The 21289-nt window shown below is 37.3% G+C and overlaps 2 protein-coding genes and 1 long non-coding RNA gene across 7 annotated transcripts in view; 1 reads left to right on the forward strand and 2 right to left on the reverse strand.

Annotated features, from left to right (window-relative positions):
• Window positions 1-21289, forward strand: part of LOC139969550 (uncharacterized) — a 204661-nt gene that overhangs the window by 157320 nt on the left and 26052 nt on the right. For 2 of the 4 annotated variants that reach the window (XM_071974641.1, XM_071974643.1), the window contains exon 1: window positions 19296-21153. The exons of the other annotated variants lie outside the window; for them this stretch is intronic. The gene's annotated coding sequence lies outside the window, so the exon portion shown is untranslated. Of the gene's footprint in view, window positions 1-19295; window positions 21154-21289 lie in introns of those variants that run through there. 4 annotated transcript variants of the gene reach the window in all.
• LOC139969548 (lipase maturation factor 2-like) overlaps window positions 1-21289 on the reverse strand; it is a 308807-nt gene that overhangs the window by 115374 nt on the left and 172144 nt on the right. The gene's annotated exons all lie outside the window — the stretch shown is intronic.
• LOC139969556 (uncharacterized) lies at window positions 393-2646 on the reverse strand. Its single transcript, XR_011793762.1, has 3 exons — window positions 2525-2646; window positions 1936-2047; window positions 393-622 (listed from the first exon to the last, which is right to left on the reverse strand). It is a non-coding gene; the product is annotated as an uncharacterized lncRNA (long non-coding RNA).

Below are 21289 nucleotides of genomic sequence, written 5' to 3' on the forward strand. Positions count from 1 at the left end.
TTAAAATAATCGGAAGACTGGCACTGATAAATCAACGCTCATTTTCAAGATCCCAAAAAAGTTTTTACTTTCGACAGATGAGAAGTTTCTTTGCAAACTTTATAAAAAATGTTTCTTTTTTAGAGACTTCTTTGCAAATGGTGCCAAAACACACAAGTCTGCCATATCATTACAACACCTTTGGTAGGTTTGCATTCAAGTAATGTGAAATTTCATTTCATGCATATAATGTTCGTTAATCATGACCAACATGATTCTCTAAAAGATATCGCTAAAAATTTTCTTGTGTAATAAGTTTGCTGTCAAGATTACATATCTCCGGCAATAAATCAACCAAAATGAACCAAATATGATGAAGAAGAAAAACAATACTACTAGAAAAAAAAACTACAAATTGGTATGGTCCCCTTACCCCTTAGCCTTAAAATGTTACATTTCTCAATGTGATGAAGCTCACTAAAAGTCCTTTTCGGCTGCAATACAGACTTTACCTAAAGATGCTTATCATTAAAACAGGTATAAATATAGAAAATATAAGAACTGGTCCACTTAAATTACCAAAATAGTGTCTCATAGTCGACAGAAACCAGTGTAAATAGCCTCCAGTTTTCTTTTTTGATTTCTATGGAAACAAAAAAAAATCATATGAAAATACAACACTGACATTAACATTTTGCAATTCATGTTTTTTACTCTAAAGTGACATTAGTATTGATATTGAAAAAAAAATCACCCTACGTCCAAGGGTTAAAATAAGCGGGCGCCCAGGCGCTATTCGCGCCCGCAAGCACTAAAATAGCGCCCCTGGACATGAAAATACAATACGCACGGGCGCTTTTTTGTTGGCAAATAAGCGCCCGCATACTCCTGTAAATATCAGCCTTATCATGCGCTGCACAGAAGCCTGAAACTAAATTGCATGCTAGTGCTATATAGTAACTGCTAGCGATTTGATAAATCACTGATCGGACGAGTGCATGCACAATAGCACTGGTGCACATGGTTTATATATCGCACAACACCTGTACTGATACGTACGTACATGCCGTACTTGAATTTTGTTTCTCCTATTTAGCTCCTGGTAGTGAGAAAATAGCTCCTGGTCCTACTGAAATTGCTGCGAACCAGGAGCCACTTTTTTAGAAAGTGGCTCCTGGTCCACAAATCCTTATTTCAACCCCTGCCTACGTCACAAAACAACTAGAGAGCTAATAAATTATTTCAACATTTTCATTTAATATAAAATATAAATGAATCATTTCCTTGGATCAAATAAAATGATAGTTTGAACAATACTCTCCTGGTTGACAAAATTCCTGCAAAGTAACACCCAACAAAAGTAGCACTCAACAAAATTGAACAATTAAATTTATATATTTGGTTGGCCTAATGAAAATCATCAAACTTCTCGTTTTTATTTAATTTATTTACATATTTTCATTTATTGATTTTTGTGTATGTGTGTGTATGTCTCAAATCTCAAAGGCGCATATATAAGCATTTTACAGAGGTAACTAAGATCATTTTCCATTTCATGGCCACTCTCTTTTTAATTGCAGTATCATTAAAAGCATCTCTGATGACACTAATTAACAAAGAATCAAAACCATTTTGTGTTTTGAGTTATTGTTTAAATGGAGGCATAACCCTGACGACACTAAACCTTCTTCTGTCTTCATCTCACCGATAACTCTATGAGACTCTTCCAATTGTTAATTTTATCTTCTAATTCTAAAAGCTTCCATAACTGTATCTATAGCATCCATTTTATCTACCGAAAAGTCAAACCAGATATTAGGCATTGAAGTCAATGGTTTGACCCAAAAGACGTAGACATTTTCAACTTCATCGACTGGGAAATATTCCTTCAATTACAAACCTACTCCTTTGTTCATGATCATAGATTGGAGCGCACTTGGAGGTATTTTTACTCACATATTTTAGTCCAGAACTTTGAACAAACGATGTTATAGCTTGACTTTCTTTGGTCACAGGGCTAAGGTATGTTTCCACTTCTTTTCTTCTCCACCAGTTCTTTGAATTTTTGCTGAAGGAAAAATTGAGAGAAGATTGTGATTTAATATTTGTTTGAAGAGTAAAACAAATCAGCTAAACAATCACTCTAAAAGCTTGTTATTATAAAAAAAAATAAGAGGACATTTCCTATGCATTTCCATAATCTGTTCTGGACTAAGTTACAAGAAGATGCAAAGCTAACCATCGTCTTAGGTTTACAAGACTATAAATCATCTTCAAACTTTTCGATTAGTTTCAGCATTTACAATATTTTGCAAGTGTGTCTCGTCGACAGTAAATTCATAGGTAGAAAACAATTACTGACTTAAACCTTGAAGAGTAAAATGATTGTTGCCATGGTTTCCATTTTAAAGAATCTGAAGTTGACATTACATAGAAAAGTTTACATGTGCAATCTATAATAGCAACTTTTATCACCTAAGATTGAAGAATAAAAAAACAGATGTTTTCTGGAGAAAAAAAAAGGGTAAGAAAGAAGATCGCTTACCTCCAAGAAGTGAAATGATAATGGTATAGCTTTGCTCGGATAAACTTTGGTGGAGACTTTGGGAATGGATTATGGTCGATAAGATCGAGAACTGCAACCAAATGGAAAAGATAATCAGATGAAAGCTTATTAAGGCACAACAAGAGTGTCAACAAGAAAGCAGACCAGCTGATGCAAAGTCTTTTGCAGGCAAGGCCAAATCAATATCTAACAAGTTTCGAGAGTGTGTGAAAGTAAGTTGGCCTGACGTTTCGATCCTAGCAGGATCTTCTTCAGAGGCATAATGACAAGTAACAGTTACAGAAGGGACAAAAACATGCACAGAATACAGATAGGTTAATTGAGCATGGTGAACACAAAGAGATAAATGTAACGGGATTAGTAGACAAGGAATGGAGAGAAGAAAGAAAGAAACCAACTGGGGAAGAGGAGAGGTGGGAGATAAACAGTGGAGGGACAAAAAGAGGATTAAGGGAAGGAGGAAAAGTTTGGAGAGTATCCTGGCACACGTACAATGCCCAATTTGGGAAACTTCACAACACATAAGATTACATCCTATGCATCCTGGCTGCAGGATGCTGCAGCCCTCTCAGCAGCCCTCTTGACAAATTACCTAAGAGGGATTTGTATCTTCTTGAGGAGGAAATGTATACACTTGTTTCTCCAATGCAGGGTTACAGGGAAGAAAGCTTTTAATGGCCTACTCCAGCGTGTGTAATTTTGAGATTCCTGCAAGGTGTGCAAGAGATGGCGCATTTCTCCCTTTCACGTACCTGTACATAAACTGAATATGAAATTTTATAGCCACTGGTTTGCACCTAGAAAGTAAAACCATTTTCATTATTGGAAGCCAACAATACTATCACACTTTCTCATGTCTACATAAGAATTAAAGCCACAATTATCTATTGTTATCAAGTTTTCAGAGCTATTTGCTATCAGTTTGGAATAAAAACTTCTCAATCATCGGAACAGGTTTTGAGGGAAATTCACGGAAACTCCTCGTGGGAATTCACCGTGCAAAAATTCAACTATAGAAACCAAAAACAGAAAATACACAAACAGTGGAGAGGTGTGAAACAAAATATAAATGTAATGAGTACGGCAGTGTTTGACTTTTCTTTTCATTTTGAAGTACCCATTTGTATCAGGAGAACTCTGTTGTTTGCTGTTTTTGGAAAAGGTAACTAAAAATTACCAGAGGTTCCAAGGCGTGGGTATCAAAGATCGTATGCAGGCACAAATTTCATAGTTGAGAGCCTGTCTCCTGTATTTTTGATCAGGTCAGAGTTACAATACAACGGAATGTGTATTAATTTGAAGAGTATGTATTGAACATGCTATTATGTAATTAGCTTGGCACAGATATATTTAAAGGTACAGTATATGTTCTTGAATATATAACAGAACAGACAACACCGGGAAATCACCCTTCGTAGCAAACATGGTTCGTTGGAAATTCAGCAAGAGTTTCCACCTCGTCATAGCTGTTATATTCAACAAACTCTGAGATAGTTTTTTACACTCGTCCCGATTAGCTTCAGTGAAGAGTATCTGATACCCGGACAGATATCACTGGAAAGTAAAAGACCACGAAGAAACCTAATACTAGAATAGAGGTGGTTCCGATACCACAATTCTATAATGTGACAGATAAACAGGGTGTGCAGACCACCCAGTGGCGCTTCAACAAAATATAGGTTTCTTTAAAGGTTGTACATTAAGAAGTGAAGGTTTTTAAAGGCTTCAAACATGAAAATATTGGTTTGTAAAGGTCCAAAATGAAGTTTATTTGTAACATACTCACCATCTATGCCTATTTTTACATCATCTGTGGTCCTTATTTCAAATACCTGACTTACATTAACTGTTATTTGTGAGTCTGTTTTGTATCACTGCATGGATCATGCCCGGCTGTCCACAAAACCTGAATGGACAATGGTTAGCAAGACTAAATACAATATTCCTTCTCTAAACTAAATCGTATAAAAAAATTTTTTACTAAATATAAAACTATAGGTTCTAAAAAGTCTTTTTTAAATAAAGAGCCATGTTTTAAATATAGGTTTTCAAATGAATCATGCATGGCTGTCCACAAAAACATGGCCAATGGTTAGCATGACTGAATACAATATTTCTACTCTAAACTAAATCGTTAAAAAATTAATATAAAACTAAAGGTTTTAAAGAATGTTTTGAAAAATAAAGAGCCGTGTTTTAAATAAAGGTTTTTAAATGAATCATGCATGGCTCTCCACAAAAACTTAATGGCCAATGGTTAGCATGACTGAATACAATATTCCTACCCTAAACTAAATCTTTAAATATTTTTTTTTATCTTAAAATAAAAATAAAGGTTTTTAAAGGCGTGTTAAAGAGTATTTCGAAAAATAAAGAGGCAGTTTTTTTTTTAAATAAAGTTTTTATTAAAGCTATTGCTGGGAGGTCTAGGTTTGGGAAAAATAAGATGAGGGGATGGGGAGGCAAGCCCAAAGAAGATGCTTCCTTTTAGCAAACTGTTCCTCTTGATTGGTTAATATGCGATAGATCAGCCTGATGAACCAAGGATTTTGTCGGGCCGAGCCGAGAGCCGCGAACCACATCTGCCAATCGAGACTTGGTTGATGAGGAGCTGAAGTTATAAATTTTAATCTACGAATTTTACGAATGATTTCATAAAAGACTTATCTCTTTCGACAATTTAAACATGGGAACATGCTAGAACAAACTCTTCAGGAACAGCATTGTGGTAATTTATTATAAAAAGTCTCGAAGCGTATTTTTACACTATTGTATACACCTTTAATGACTATTACTTGAAATAAATTTCGGTTGGTCAAACTATTCAAGATATCTGGTTCAATCCAAACCAAATGAACAAGATTCGGATGTTACTATTAATATACAGTGTTTATGCCTAGATGTCTCAAAAGGAAGAAAATGAGCAACAATAAGTCAGAAACATATTTGGTGGCTGGGATATGGTGGCACCTAGGTCTGACAACATTAAATTCAGCATCTTCTCAACAGGTATTTATTTTAATGTACTTTTTCTCATGTATGCAGACTAAATATTTTTTTTTAATCTATGCATATTTTGAAAGATCTATTTTCCTCCTTTTGGGACATCGGGGAACACATCAGATCAGTATCAGAAAAATCTGAGATGGTCGTCTGGCATTCCTCTTTGACCAACCTGTCACAATATTTTCACAAAATGAGATGAAATGTACTAAAGGCAATATTCCATTGAAGTCCCAAATTAATGAATAACTAAAATAACATCAGAGGTCCTGTCCTCAAACCAAACAGGAAAGCAATTTTTTTTTTGTGATTCTGAATACTTAACAACAACTGCAGGAACAGCAGAGATGTCACCTGGCTTGTATTTAAATTCATATGGCTGAATTTATACCAAAAATGACCAAAGAAAACAATTATTTACAAAAACAAATACTTTAATAGCCATGTGCGTTCTGTCATCTCTGAAAGGCTGAATGTTAATCTCCAACCGTTCTGATATGCCGGTTCATGGAGCTAAGTTGAACATTCGACACTGTAATGGTATATGTGTGTGGAGCAGAGTCACTATATTAAATATGAACCATAAATACCATATATTAAAGTGCTGTTATCACGAAATAAAACATGCTCAAGAGCACTGTACAAAAGAACCAATACCTGGAATATAAAATTACCAACGTAAGAATACCTAAAAGTAATAACAACAGCAATAAAAGTAAAGAAATGATATAAGACAGGGTTATAAACCACAATAAAGAACATAAAAATATAAATATACATAAAAATGGGCACAGTAATGTGAATAAAACAGCGAATAAGATTATTGCCCATACTCAAGCCTAAAAAGATAAGTTTTCAAATGCTTCTTTAAAGTGAATAGTGATTATAGAGAAACAATGTGATTTGACAGTACCTTCCAGTGATTTCAGGACTCAGCTTAGGAAGGACTTACCATCCTCTGTCGGGGAAAAGGTGAATCAAATTCACACTGGGATTATACCGTGTGATTTTGATTTGATTTTATTCAGCAAATTATAATATATAACAATATAAATTTCGCACGTACGCGATAACTTAACATAAAATAAAATGACAAATCGATGAGATTCAAAACATGATAGTTGGACTTTGAACGCAAATAGGATTTCACGTCCTTTCTACTGGTGTAGCAAAGCAACCTTGTTAACTATTAGCCGAAGTGCACCATATTTCACTTATAAAGAATATATAGGCCTATATACAAACATAAATATAAACGCAATTGGTGTGCTAACGAGTGTTCTGGATGTATATAGATAACAATATTCCAAAGTAAAAGAAATAAATTCATCTACGTATAAAAAGGTATAATGTGACCTGCACCAGCGATTTTTTCTTAGTGTGTGCAGTATAGGCCCATTAAATACTGCCATTTTATCATTTATATTTCATTTTTGTGACTTGACAACGTGCAGCGTAGCAAGCAATCTTCATGTTAAGCTTTTAACATACGACTTACTGTGGATACTGAATTCTCAACGATAGAACCGAACTGTGAAACTTATGTTTGGGTGATGTAGCATTACAAACCTTTACCATATATGTCATATTATACCGATATATAATCAAATGGTCTGTCTCAGAGTTCTAAACTTAACTACTGTTGTATGACTATACCGGCAGTTTTAAAGTTTAAAAATTTGCAGATAATTGTGATGGCAGGTTTAAGATTACTGTCTCTATTGACCCATAAATAAATGATTAGTTTAAAAAAGTGTTAATTCTAACAAGAGGAACTGCATTTCCATGTAATCTAACTTAATCTGGCCTTTTGCAAAAGCACTGTGGATTCTCGGAAAACAGACGATTGAATTGCTGGAAAGTGATGCATGGTGTCATATTGTAAACCGGAGTGAATATTTTTCCAGTGTTCATTTGCCGTGAAGTACAGGGAATATGCAGAACCCCGTTCACCTATACGGAGTTTATTCATTCTTGCATTTATTTCTCATTTATAACATAGGGTGGTTTTCTTTCATGAAAAGAACACTTTGATTTTATGAACAGGATGCGATGTTCATGCTTTTTCACAAAAAGTATGTCATGGTCGCTTGTTAAGTTTGTTTTCCAAAATAGTGAAGTCTATGGTATCCACTTTTCCGCCCATTAATCCCGTTTCCCACCCCTTCCTCCCCTCCCAATGCTTGTCCGTATTTAACTTCCTGATCCGTGACATGGAGTTCACAAGCAATCAGTTGAACCTCTGCCAAACATGTATGTATACAATAACTTTGTAAACATGTAAGGAAAACGAAACTAACAGCTTCATACAACTGAAAAGACTATGACGTCACACAGTGATCCTATAAAACAGAGGCCTTACTTTTGAGCATGACATTCAGACATAACTTCTAATGAAATCAACGAAGCGTTAAAAAAAGGTGAATTCTCAGAAAAGCAGGATACGTTCTGCTACAAGCTCAAGATGTACACAGGTTCGTTAGTTTTTATTCATGTGAATTACAATAAACAGTTTATTTATATATTTATTTAATATCAAAGTAATATAAATTATATCAGGTTGTCAGAGGATGTCTTAGTTTCTTATGTCAATTTTAAGTTATACTCAAGTACGCTAGTCAAATGTAAGAAGGCACGGAATCAATCTTATTTGCCATATCGGGTGACTTGTTACCTCAAAAATATATATTCTACATTATGTATATCGAAAATCTTAGCTACATATTTGAAACCAATTTACTTTCTACTGCGTTTTATAATCAGTTCGAATGAATTAAAGCTTATATTTTGTGTAGGATGCCTGGGATAGTGTTTAATTTAATGTGAATAGTCACATATGCTTGTTGGACCTATTCTGCCAGATAGGCTGAATTTACAGATTAGTCAAGTCCCAATATAGAGACCCTAATATATACTGAACCCTAAGTTTTACGTACCTCTCTGAGCACTATCCCACAAGCTATATACCCAAATTTTGCTTTTCGGGTTGTACATGCAGCAAACTTAGGCGGGGCATATGTATCTTGGGGTTCTAGAGGATTGTAGTGTGATATTGCTTGTACATTTCCTTGCTTCCATCAAATAGGATGCATCAGTTAATTGTAGCAAATTTTAAAATGTAAACTTTATAACAAAAACATGATTCGCATCTAGCCATCCCATAATGGTCCAGCCACGTATCTAAATCAGCCAGGGAAATTTGAATTACACCTACCGCAACCTCCCCCCCCCCCATCACACACACACCCTTGAAGTCATGTGCACCTCACTGCTCGGAACCACCGTGGCACCAGCGAGTCGGTAAAGACCTATCCACTCGATAATTTCAATTCAAATCACTTCAACTTTCTTTCAACCAACACTGTTCAAAGAATTTACAATGATCTGTTTAGACAAGAGACTTAAAACAAAATAAATGTTTGAAGGGATTAAACAAGGAAGCTACTAAAAGCTTGTGGGATGACAAATATTATCGTTCCCTAACCTCATTTGTTAGACTTTTCAGCTTAATGCGTTCTTTGTTTCCTGTCTAGAATTGAACAAACTCAATGCCACAGCTGCAGAAACTGTTTGGACTTTGTCTTCTACAGGTAATGTACCGTTTTATAAATCATTAAAATCGTAAATATAATGCACGAAAATTCCCAGTATGAAATCCTTGTACGGCGACTTATCAATGAGGTCTCAAATCAGAATGAAAGTAAGCAGTAGAAGGATCAGATAAAACAGTCCAATATTATCTAACCTAACATTAATCTAGTCAAGTAGAGAAACCAGTTGTAAACAACATAAAACAGTACTAGAAATAGACATGTTGATATACATTGAACTATGCATGCATATCATGACCGCGGGCAGCCGTATTGTGAACTTAAGAAATGGGACAACATCTGTATCTTAAAGACCCTGGTATCCAACGTTCTTTGCTTGGTGACCGGTATTGTGATCATCTTGGCGACCCTCCGGTGGCGGATGCTATACCCTGGGAAGTTACGGGGAGGGGAGGGGTATGCCCCTGCCTTGTGAGGAATATTTTAATAGGACTAAGAACGTTGAGGTGCAGAATTGAATTTGGGACATTGGTTGCTATCGGCTCATTGAACCAATCGGCGGCGTTTGTGTCTTGAAAAATGACTCATATGTTGCCTCGGACGACAATAGTACCCTTCGTGGTTAAACTGATATTATTATTATCATTATTATTGTAACGTATGGTAATCAATACAAGTTTCGGTGACATATCCTTGTGAGGGTACCGTCACCCCTAGATAAGATTACCTTCATGATCAGATTTCCAAAAAAAAATTGTTTGTTTAGAACAGTACTTAAGTCTTATGTATAGAGGAACGACATTGAAAACCAATGTAGCCTATACTGCCTGTTTACAAACGATTCTGAAGTGTATACTTTATAAATTAAGGAGACAAGGGGACAAACAAGAACATCAAAATATTACCCTACCCCACCCCCTCCTCAAAAAGCATATGTTATGCTTAGGGTTCCTCTAAGGGAGGATTTTAGGCGAAGTCATAATGTTGATAAGTATAGTCAATGAGAAAGCAAATATTTGAGTGCTGGTAAGGTATCTAAAGATTTCGGTTTTCAAGATGTTTACCATTAAAACAAGATCATTTTTCTGGGATGTTCCTTTAAGGTTTAAGTGCTGATAAAGTCGGCTCTTCGGTATACGCCATAATGTTAATCCTTTATTTTTATAAATCGTAATAACTTGACCGAAAAAAATGTATTTCAATGTATTTCAATCTATAAAGACATTCAACATCAATTAATTCATTGATACCCCATGCATTGATTCCCTTGCGTTATCACAATGATAGAAAAAGATTATGGCAAATGTCTCTGAATTTTTCGGGCACCTACTGAAAGGAAAATAAATTGCAATGTGTTTTTCAATGGTTAAACCGATAATAACACAGCAAATGGTTGTATGTTATTGGCATGCGATGTAATAACCGATGCATGCCTATATGATATGCACATTAACATGTTGAACGCGCGCACTAATTTTGGTTATATTTTTCGGGCAAGTCGTTACAGCCCCCCCCCCCCAATCAAATTGGGCTCCTACGCCTATGTCCCTAGCCCCAGGGTGCTCTAAAGTGCGGAGTTAGAAACAAAAATCATAGTTTGCACAATCGTTCTATTGAATTATTACGGTCACTTTCTCGAATGTTATTTTAAAAAATGTGGCATGCAGCCTATACATAATAACCTTCATGTTTTCGTTCAAACAGGTGACCCGGGCGGTTCAGATGCTCCGTTTGATGTCATAGGCATTATAATCATCATAGTAATTGTCCTATGTTGTTGTGGCTGTTGCTGTGCTGCCTCTGACGACGATCATGATTCCGGAAGATCCTCTCGCCGGACTCAGAGTGCGATAGTCATCACCGAAGTTACGGCATTGGTGATTGAATAATAACCCAAGTTGTATTACGTTGTATCTTAAGATGCATTTTCCCATCGGGTGCAGCCGGGAAACATGCCGCCCCAGTTTTGTGAAGTAACCTTAAGTGCCCTTTTATTTGATCAAAAGTTCCCCTCCCCCTTCTTGGTAACAAAAAGTATTATTTGTCTAGTTGATATCGTAAAAGTGCTGTTGCTTAAGAGGTGACAGAAAAAAGGGAAGTAAAAGCATGTGGCTTTTGTTGAAAATCATTCAAATGCTGAAATTTGTGATACGTGCTGCCAAGAGGATCCGTTTTATTCGAATTGTTCTAATGTAACTTTGTTGGTTTGTTTAATTACCCCTCACATCAAAGCCACATATGTCGCTGCATCTCGGATGTTGTGCCCCGTTAGATTAAACACTCTCCCACAGCCCGTGTCTTGTTGTGGCCATTTATAGTTGATGTATAGCGTAACCATCTATTTCGTTAGCCTTCAAGTTGGTCTTTTCGTGTCAATTTGAGCAAAGCAATGTATTACCTATCACATAGTAAGATGCCTAAGTAAACGAGGTTGTACTTACATTCATTTGATTACCTGCATTAAGTGAGTTGCGGGGGCGGCGCTGAGGACGAGGCAAAGGGAGGGGTTGTGGATGACGGGGTAGGATGCAGAAGTTCCCCTCCGTTTGAAAAAAACCTCACCTTACAGAAATGATAGGCCTACCATCAAAGGTCTGGGACTGAAGTGGGCGATCCTGGATTGAAGTAGTGGGGTTTTGTCCACACTTAGTGGGATGCTAATTTACCTTACTTCATATGTATGTTTGAGGAGATAAGCGGTTTAATTTTGAACGTATTACTTATTAAATTATCATTGAAATACTTGAAAACATCGATATTTACGTCGTTTAGCCTAATGGTATGGGATTGATTATTTTAGAGGGTAGTACTGGCTTGATATGTTTTTGGTAAGTAAATTCAACTGTTTCAGGGATATGAAGAGACTAAACAAATACCGATATTATTCATGTGTAGCCTACTTACTCCTAAAACTTACTATGTTGAACTTTATATCAAGTTTCGAACTTCATAAAACGTGGAGAGTATTGTGGAGAGAATACGTTGCTTAAAACTGCAATTTTGCGATTACCTTTGCTGTAGAGTTCAAATGGTACGGATACAAAGTTTGAGAAATGTACTGCCAATTTTTTAGAATGTTCTAAATGATAGCCACTACAATATGTTAACCACAGGAATGTAGCACCTGGCAACTATCACATTGTACAAGGTCAAGCAAGAGTGCAATTTGTGCTCGAGTAAAATTTCTAAGTTCACCTAATTAGCTCTATAAATATATATAAGGAATTTTTATCTTTAAATCATTGTGATTAAATGGCAGAAATGAACGAAACGAATTGTCCAGTTGGTCTTTGAAGTGCCAACGTCGGAAAAAAATCCTGTGACCCACTGCAGCAACAGCGTGCTTTGTTCAGTATCATTTGCTTCCCGAGAGGAAGAAGCTACATTGCCAACACAGGAAGCTAACGTACTCGACACGTAACTTCATAACACAAGGCATTTCGCTGATAATCTATCCACTGATTGCTACGAGACATGTAATTGATGGCGTGAAATAAACGTAAATGAATTGTTAATCTGACCTGCATTACAAACATTACTGCAGATAAACCTAGCAGTATTCTCCCTTGTGTTTTTACTGTGACTGCTTTGTTACTGCAAACGTCACTGTAGATCAGCATAACTGCATTGTGATCGCATTATTACTGTAACGGTATTGTACTACACACATTACTGTAGATCAGCCGATTGAAATATTATTTTAATGGTATTGTTACCATAAACATAGCTGCAGATAAACGTTACTGGATTCTCCCTGTATTTGACTGTAAATGCATTTTTACTGTAACGGCTTTGTGACTACAAATATCACTGCAAATAAAGGTAACTGCATTCTCCCTGTATTTGACTGTAACTGCATTGTTACTGCAAACATTACTGCAGATAAACGTTACTGCATTCTCACGGCATTTGACTGTAAATGCATTATTACGGTAACGGCTTTGTGACTACAAATATCACTACAAATAAAGGTAACGGCATTCTCCCTGTATTTGACTGTAACTGCATTGTTACTACACACATTACTGCAGATAAACGTTACTGCATTCTCCCTGTATTTGACTGTAAATGCATTTTTACTGTAACGGCTTTGTGACTACAAATATTACTGCAAATAAAGGTAACTGCTTTCTCCGGTATTTGACTGTAACTGCATTGTTACTGCAAACATTACTGCAGATAAACGTTACTGAATTCTCGCGGTATTTGACTGTAAATGCATTGTTACGGTAACGGCTTTGTGACTTCAAACATTACTGCAAATAAAGGTAACTGCCTCCCCCCTGTATTTTACTATAACAACATTGTTACTGCAAACATTACTGCAGATCAACTTAACTGCATTGTTACTACAAACATTACTGCAGATAAACGTAACAGCATTCTCACTGTATTTTCGTCTGTGATGGCTTTGTTACTGCAAACATAACTGTACGAGATCAACTTAACTGCATTGTTATACTGTAACAAAATTGTTATTACAAACATTACTGCAGATAAACGTAACTGCAATCTCTCTGTATTTTTACTGTGACTGCCTTGTTACTGCAATTTTACTTCAATGTTACTGCAACTTTACTGTAATTGCATTGTTAGACCAAACGTTACTTTAGATACACGTAAATGCATTGTTACTGTATCGTTACTGCATTGTTTGGTGCATTTTCGGGAATATTTAGATTGACAACGGGGGATGTACATCCCACATGCACCCTCCCCCTTAACTTTGCTATATTTGCGTTAGGGTGGGACTGATGATTGGTTGTAGACAAGGGCATAGCCAACCTGAGTGGTGTGAGGGACAAAGACACCCCCCCCCCCCCCGCTTGTATTCTGACATATAACTTTCTATGACACTATATATGCTCTACCCTCCAATTCCAGTTCGAATTCTTGGGGACCGGGGCACACAATTTGCTGACCTATGCTCTGGGGAAAGGCCTTTGAGGAAAATTGTTTCGGTAATGACCCTGATGCAAAATAGTGCTATAACTTCCATCATTTCAACTACATTTGTGTATATGAATTTGCGTGGGTGTGTTACAGAAGCCATTTGGAAGTAAATGTTGCGAAGGGAGGAGAGATTGCCTGTGTTCCCATTCTCCTTCTGGTGACGGCCCTGTAAATAATTAAATGTACCAATCATTTTCTAAATAGTGCGTGTGATAGGTATATGCAGGTATATCATATCTCTACACATTGACCCATGCAAATGGAAGAGCTGCGTTTTACTGAAAACGACAATCAGGTTACATACGACGTACGAAATTTTGAAAAGTGTCATTTACTGAAACATTGATAAAACGGAAAATCTAATCAAATTTTGGTTGAAAATTCAATATATTAAATTATAGTAAAAGGCTTTGAAGTTTTCAATTAGACTGTCTTTGTGAAGTTTATGGACATATTTTAAACACTGATAATGTCTGATAAATGATAAAAAGGTCGGCTTCCGTTTTACACATCATTTTGAGAAGATTTAAAAAATCGTGATTTTTGGCCAAAATTTGGAAAAACCATAGAAAACCATATAGCCTTAGACGAAAATTTGAGGTTTTCAAATTTCAGTCTTAAAGTCTACAACGGAATCACATGGATCAGAAGCATGTTCCCGTCCTGTTAAACGTGAAATTATACCAAGTTTTCTGCTTGCAAACTAAATATATGAAATTTGACGTAACGATTGGAATATTCAAATAATACTGTCTTTCTGAAGAGTATGGACATACTTTAAATACTGTTATTGTCTGATACATGATAAAGAGGTCGGCATTCGTTCTTCGCATCATTTTGAGATTTAAAAAAAGCCTTACAAAATGATCAAATTTGGACGAAAATCGAGAACCTGTCCCTTTAACACTGGTATGTGTGTCTCCAAACTGATGTGATCATATTTGATACGTATATCTAAAAGTTGATGAAAATCTTATATTATGTGATAGTGGTTATATGACGTTCTACATATTCTAGCCGACGACGTGAAATATGGAGCACTTCGTGTAATATTTATCAAGGTTGCCTGGCTTAGAGCAACAACAAAAAATAAGGTGACAGTTTTGTAAGGTCGCCCCACGTTGAGTCTGAAGGGATAGGTTAAACCGCTAGCACAGGAAAGTGGACATGTAAACCTGCTAAGGAAAAGAAAAACAAAGACTACAGAGTACAGACTACAAAAGCAAAGGATTATCCAGTTAGCCTCAGGGACGTAGCCAGGTGGTGGGGGGGGGGGGGAGCAGTGTCGAAAAAATGTTTAAAAACTGTCGTTTTTTAGCATGGTATTTTGTCAGTGCTCTTTTGTTATTGGATACTCGTCAGCTCCGTTAACTCGATTATAATCGCAGTAACATTCAAGCCTACTGATTCAACTACTTACTTAGTTTGGCAGATGCAATTAGCTAAATTTAGCCTATACCCTATTACAAGCCTACAGTTGGCCCCTGTGTAATAAAATACATATTGCCTACCTAACCACACTCTATGGAATGTCACGAACCGTATGCACAACGACGTCGACAACGTTCGTTATCATCCATTCTATGATTCGTCCTAAGTTGTTGCAAGAACAGCTAGCAATCGTATGTGATATGTACTTCCTATAAATACTTATTACACTGCTATTACACTGCGATAACGAGATTTGTTTTTAGGCCATTGCATATTTGGCTATATTACGAAATGTTCAAGTTTATGTTGTCCATCAGTTAAGTACGTCAAATGTATTGAAGTCCAGACATTGGACAATAAACAAGAATCATCCTACAACCTACAGTTGTATCAAAGACAATTACAGGCTATAGTTGTATCAAAGACATTTCTGGCCTATCTTTGTATCTACAAGTATCAGAAGTTGAAAAGTAAGACTACTCTGTACATGTACCTTGCTAATTTTAAATACATTTTGTAGTATTGAATTACTTACTATTTTAACTCGTTTGTTGTGAGGGTTTAAAAGTGATATTGAATGAGGTGTCTCAAGTTAGCAAGTGGCCAGGGAACCAAAATGAACACTCGGGATGGGTCGTTTCCGGCCATCTTCAAATTCATGGCTACGTCGCTGGTTTGCCTTACTTTTTATTTAACGTTATTTAAGAAAAAGGAATTAAATCTACAAAGCAATAAGGTGAATCATAGTGTACTGGTAATGATAAATTTAACACACGCCAATACGCTGAACTTCAGTCCGCTGAGACCTAGTCCCATGAATTGCAGTAGGTTAATCTTCAGTCCCCTAAACCTCAGGAGGCTGACCCTCAGTCGGCCGAATCTCAGTCGGCTGATCCCTCAGTACGCTAAACCCCAGTCGGCTTAGCCCCTGACCGATGAATCTCAGTAGGCTAGTCTTCAGTCCCCTGAACCTCAGTAGGCTGACCCTCAGTCGGCTGAATCTCAGTAGGCTTGTCTTAGTCCGCTGTAGCCTGTCCTTCAGTGTGATGAACCTCAGTCGGCTGACCCTCGGTATGCTGAACTTCGGTAGGCTGTACGCCATTCTATTCAGCTGTGTTATTGGTCGAAGAGAGTCCTAGCTAGCAGTATCATTCTACACTGCTATTCCTTCCTGGAAACCCGTCTAGATATGAAGGAGGAGATGGTATTTAACTGGATACTAATCATTGGTATTCCCTTAGAACCCTGCTCAGTTTTTAATGAGTGGTTGTTTCGCAGTATTCGACTCGTCGGGTGGGTGGTGGTTCTAATTATTTGAACCTCAATATTTGATGGCTTACCTGTCAGTACGCCCCAGGAAAAAATCCATTAACTGGACAATGGTATCTAGTTTCAACTGGGATTAGCAGTTTTCTTCTGGGCAGATGGAATATATTACTGGGAGAAACAAGCTATCAGCCTACTCTACTCGCAATCCTTTCGCAGCTGGACGTGAACGTAATTACCATTTGTATATCCCTTATATTTTCTCCCTTTTTTTGTTTTCTCGACTGTTGATGCCAAGCTGTCATGATCATAGCTAACACCGTACCGAAGAATACACTCTTCCACGACCCTGCAGTGCACTGTATCGCTACAACTACACCAGTCTCTCGTTTATACAAACAGTTATGAGTCGAAAAGGCTTTCCTCGGTCTCTATCTCCGCCATTTCAGTAACACTGTTTAAGTTACAGGTTCCTGTACCTAGTGCTTTACCATTGCATTCATACAGATACGCGCGAACGATGGTTTTACAGACTGCGTACATGTGTACACACTACGAACAATGCTTTGTATGCGGCGTCTAATCTTGCCGCCAAAATAAAGTAATTGCACTCATGGGTATGACGATGTTTTGCAGTAGACACGCCCTTTATGACATACTCCGAACTCTCTCGGGAAATTTCCACTGGTCGCATATTCTTGTTAATGAGTAGCGCCACCGATAAGACTTAAAGAAAACGTCTTCGTTACGTGTAGCAAACGCCCATTAATAGAACTATTGACTTACACACTAGTTCCCAAAAGTGATGTGGTCTATAAGTCTCGACAGAAGGTCCCATTAGCTAGACGCTACCCATCACTGGATAGCTGACAAGTATGCTTTTCATGGCACTATAAAATTTCCGTACCATGACAGCGCAGCTTTTCCGTCGCTTGTAACAAACCTCTTCACTCAGTAATAAGCAATGTTCGTACGCTGCTCCCGGGAGGCGATTTTTTTTCCCAAACAGGTTCTCAATTGTGTATAAATAGTCGCTCATGATTGGTCGGAAAAGTTACGTCATAACAATAAAACCTTCACTTCGAGGTTATCAAAATGTCTGCATCCGTTCGTTGCAACGAAGATATACCCGCTCAAAATTACCCGCAGCTTTTAGTAAATATATGTAGATGTGTTTGGAATTGGTTTATACATATTGAGCACACTAGTATTGTATGATCTACTTTGATCGAAGATTTCTGTGAAGGCATTTATCTATAACATCGCAGAGTGAAAGTTTCGTACAGGGGTACATAACACATGCGATATAGGCCTATATGTATTATAACTGTGTACACAGTGCAGTGACGGAAATACATAATACTGTAGCATGGTGGGCTCATAATTGACGCACTTAAGGATTTGAACAACGATTTCTATCAAGGAAAAATCAAAATCACTCAACTGTATGTGTTTTTCATATGTGTGGTTCCTCAGAAATGTAATGATCTCAAAATATTTAAGGTTCTGTGCTTATGCACCATACAATTGAGCAGAACTTGACCACAAAATGTCTACCGTGTCAAGTTCTTTTTTACCCCTAAATTGACACATTCGTCGATAAGATTACTGTAGTGAAGGCTTTAGTATACATCCATTGACTTTAGATGCTGTTTGCTATACTTTGAGCCTCTAAGCTTAGACAGATCAGGTCCCAGAGAGTAGTGCTGTCCATGATATTGAGGAAATGTTGGTTCATTTTTAGGGTGCAAGATTTCCAAATGCCCAAAAAACGTACAAAACTGGGGGGAAGGGTGTTAAAAACTTAAAGATTCCACAATTTGGTCATCAAATAGGTGAAATGGATTCAAACTCATGAAATATGTTATTCTGCTTGACTGCAAAAAGTTTAGGTGGCCTGCTGTATCGTTGCTAGTAATAATTGAAGGTGCGTCAATTACGGGGGTGCGTCAATTATGAAGCCTTAACTATACACTAAACTGTTTTGCGTATATTCTTTCAAGGCTGAACTCGCGTCGTGAAGTTGATTTTGGTGTAGGCCTACCCATTCCACGAAACGAATTCCGATTTCAATAGAACGGCTGACGAATCTTGGATGACGTAAACACGAAACCGATAGAATGTAGCGCATGTATCATAAGTAAGGTCAACATGTTATCCAAGCATTAAAAGTAAAAGTTAGGACGTTTGCAGGGAAACCGCGTAACAAGACTTTATTAGGTGTCAGTGTGTAACTCAGTGTATGTCTTCGAACTACCAAGCGTTTGATGCTGACGTCACGAGCAATCTGATTGGCTGAAAACTCCGTAATTGAGAACCTGTTTGGGAAAAAATAGCTCCCGGGAGGCCCTAAGGGGTATAAAAATTGCTTTAATCGACCCACTTTTGCACAACATGTCAGTCTTTCATGTTCTTCAACATGCAAGCCACACAAATCCAGATCCTGATTGGTAACAGGTCAAAAACTGCTTTTTGGCTCTTTTCCCGAAGGAGAACATTCAGGCGGATTGATATAGACGCTAATAGGAGTATACTACATACAGTTTAAAGATGAACGATAGTGATTTTTCAGCATCGACGGAAAAATACGATTTTATTCAAGAGTATTCTAGTTGGTTTCCATATTACACATGTGAAAATTCAAGTCAATCCGATGTTGGGAAAGGCTTAAAAAAAATCCTAAACTCGTTGATTTTTTAAACAAAAATTGGGCTTTTCGCGAACAGCGATATGATGATCACATGATCTACAGTGACATGTGACGTCATTATGATGATAACAAAGTGAGCTCGGCGTAGTGTACTTCAGCAGTGTGCACTTAGTGTGTAAGTTTAGTTGCAACCTACTCTATATTGGACTCGACAAACAACCTAAACCAGAGAGGAGATTTGATACACTGCGTGAGACATTTAACGGTCTAGTTTTAATAAGGTGTTATTGTTCCTGCTTTTTCTTGTCGTTTTAGTGAAGCCGACTGCCCCAATGTAAATTACGGAATAATCGGTCATAGAGCCATCTCGGGCCCAATTGAAATTTGCGTGTGGCAAGGTCACTAAAGTAAAAAAAGTTTGAAAGATTGATGCTTTTATGCCGCATTATTTATATATATCCCGATAAATGCAACAGTAAATGTTGGAACTGGAAGACATGTCAGACGTGAACAACCTAATGACTATGTGAGGAGAGAATCCACGTGCAAATTTCAATTGGGGCATGGACGTCGCTTAGGCAGAGTTTTTTTGGGCAGAGATGTGTTCATACCCTCCAAACCACTTTAAATGTAATACGAATAGGAAATGTGTGTATGCTCGAGCGAAACAAAACATCGTGTAAGTATTACTTAGCGCACACTGTCACTTATGTTTGCACAGTGTGAAAGTACCGTTTGCGGACCTACGTGAAGTTGGGCTAGAATACGATTCCTCCTGAAGCCCAAACCACGAGGCATGCATGTGAATAAACGCAATAGGCATTGCATGTAGTGAGAAAATTGTTCGAGCTAGACTAACTACTCGATTGAGTTCAAATGCGGTTGTATTTCAAGCTCAATGAAACCTTTCTGTTGGATTTAATGACGCACGGAACAAGGAACGTTTATGTTTTACAGTAGGCCTAGTGCATACAAGCGAATCTACTTTGTTTAGAACTTTGGATTTTCTTTCGGATGTTATACTAAACTACGTTTGAGACTATCATCACTATTGTCATTGTGCCAGTTTGACTGGTAAGTGAGCACATTCATACATCACTCTGTATAAAACCCGCCAAAAACGTGATCTTGAGATTTACGTTACTTTGGGTCAGCTTGCGAGTTACCTCTTCAGATATGGGGAAATCGTTGCGAAATCGCCGTAAATTTCGTAAAAAAACACTTGTAAACACGTGGTGAAGAAATCAAGAAACACCATGATATTCATTATCTATTTATGTCTTGAACATTACGCCGGAAAATAACAGTTATGCTGACACGAAATGCACGCACAGCTCCGTACTGAACAGTTCACAACAGAAAAGATCATCACAGTGACGTCATTCACTGACCTGAGGGCTGTTCAAGGTCGTTGCAGTGTTTGCAAATTCCTAAATTACGGAGACGAAAAAACGATGTTTTAAATTCCCTTTTTTATAACTTTCCGGTGTGCTATTTGGAAAATTAAAAAAATATGTTGCTTGGTAACATATAAACTACATTATATATGAAAATGAGAGATTTTTTTTCTGTCACTATCGTTCTACTTTAATTGCAATCACAGTCAACCTCAACGTGAAACGTCAGGACAATACACCAGTGTCACCTTCGTTTACACCATATTGGGCGTTGCTCATCACTAAACAGTCAAACTGTGACAGCTTTACCAGATCATTCTGTCAAGGAGACGCTACAACGTGTGTCTCGGATTCCATGTAAGTGGGAAATCCAGCCATTTATTTATATCGATAAGTATCGATAAGAATAGACTGTAAGCCTGTGTATGTATACGAAATAAAGTGCAGTTCAAACTCTACGGTAGGCCTACTGTGTCTGCGTCTGTACGTAATG

Source organism: Apostichopus japonicus, chromosome 7, assembly GCF_037975245.1.
Source record: "Apostichopus japonicus isolate 1M-3 chromosome 7, ASM3797524v1, whole genome shotgun sequence".
Taxonomy (NCBI): domain Eukaryota; kingdom Metazoa; phylum Echinodermata; class Holothuroidea; order Aspidochirotida; family Stichopodidae; genus Apostichopus; species Apostichopus japonicus.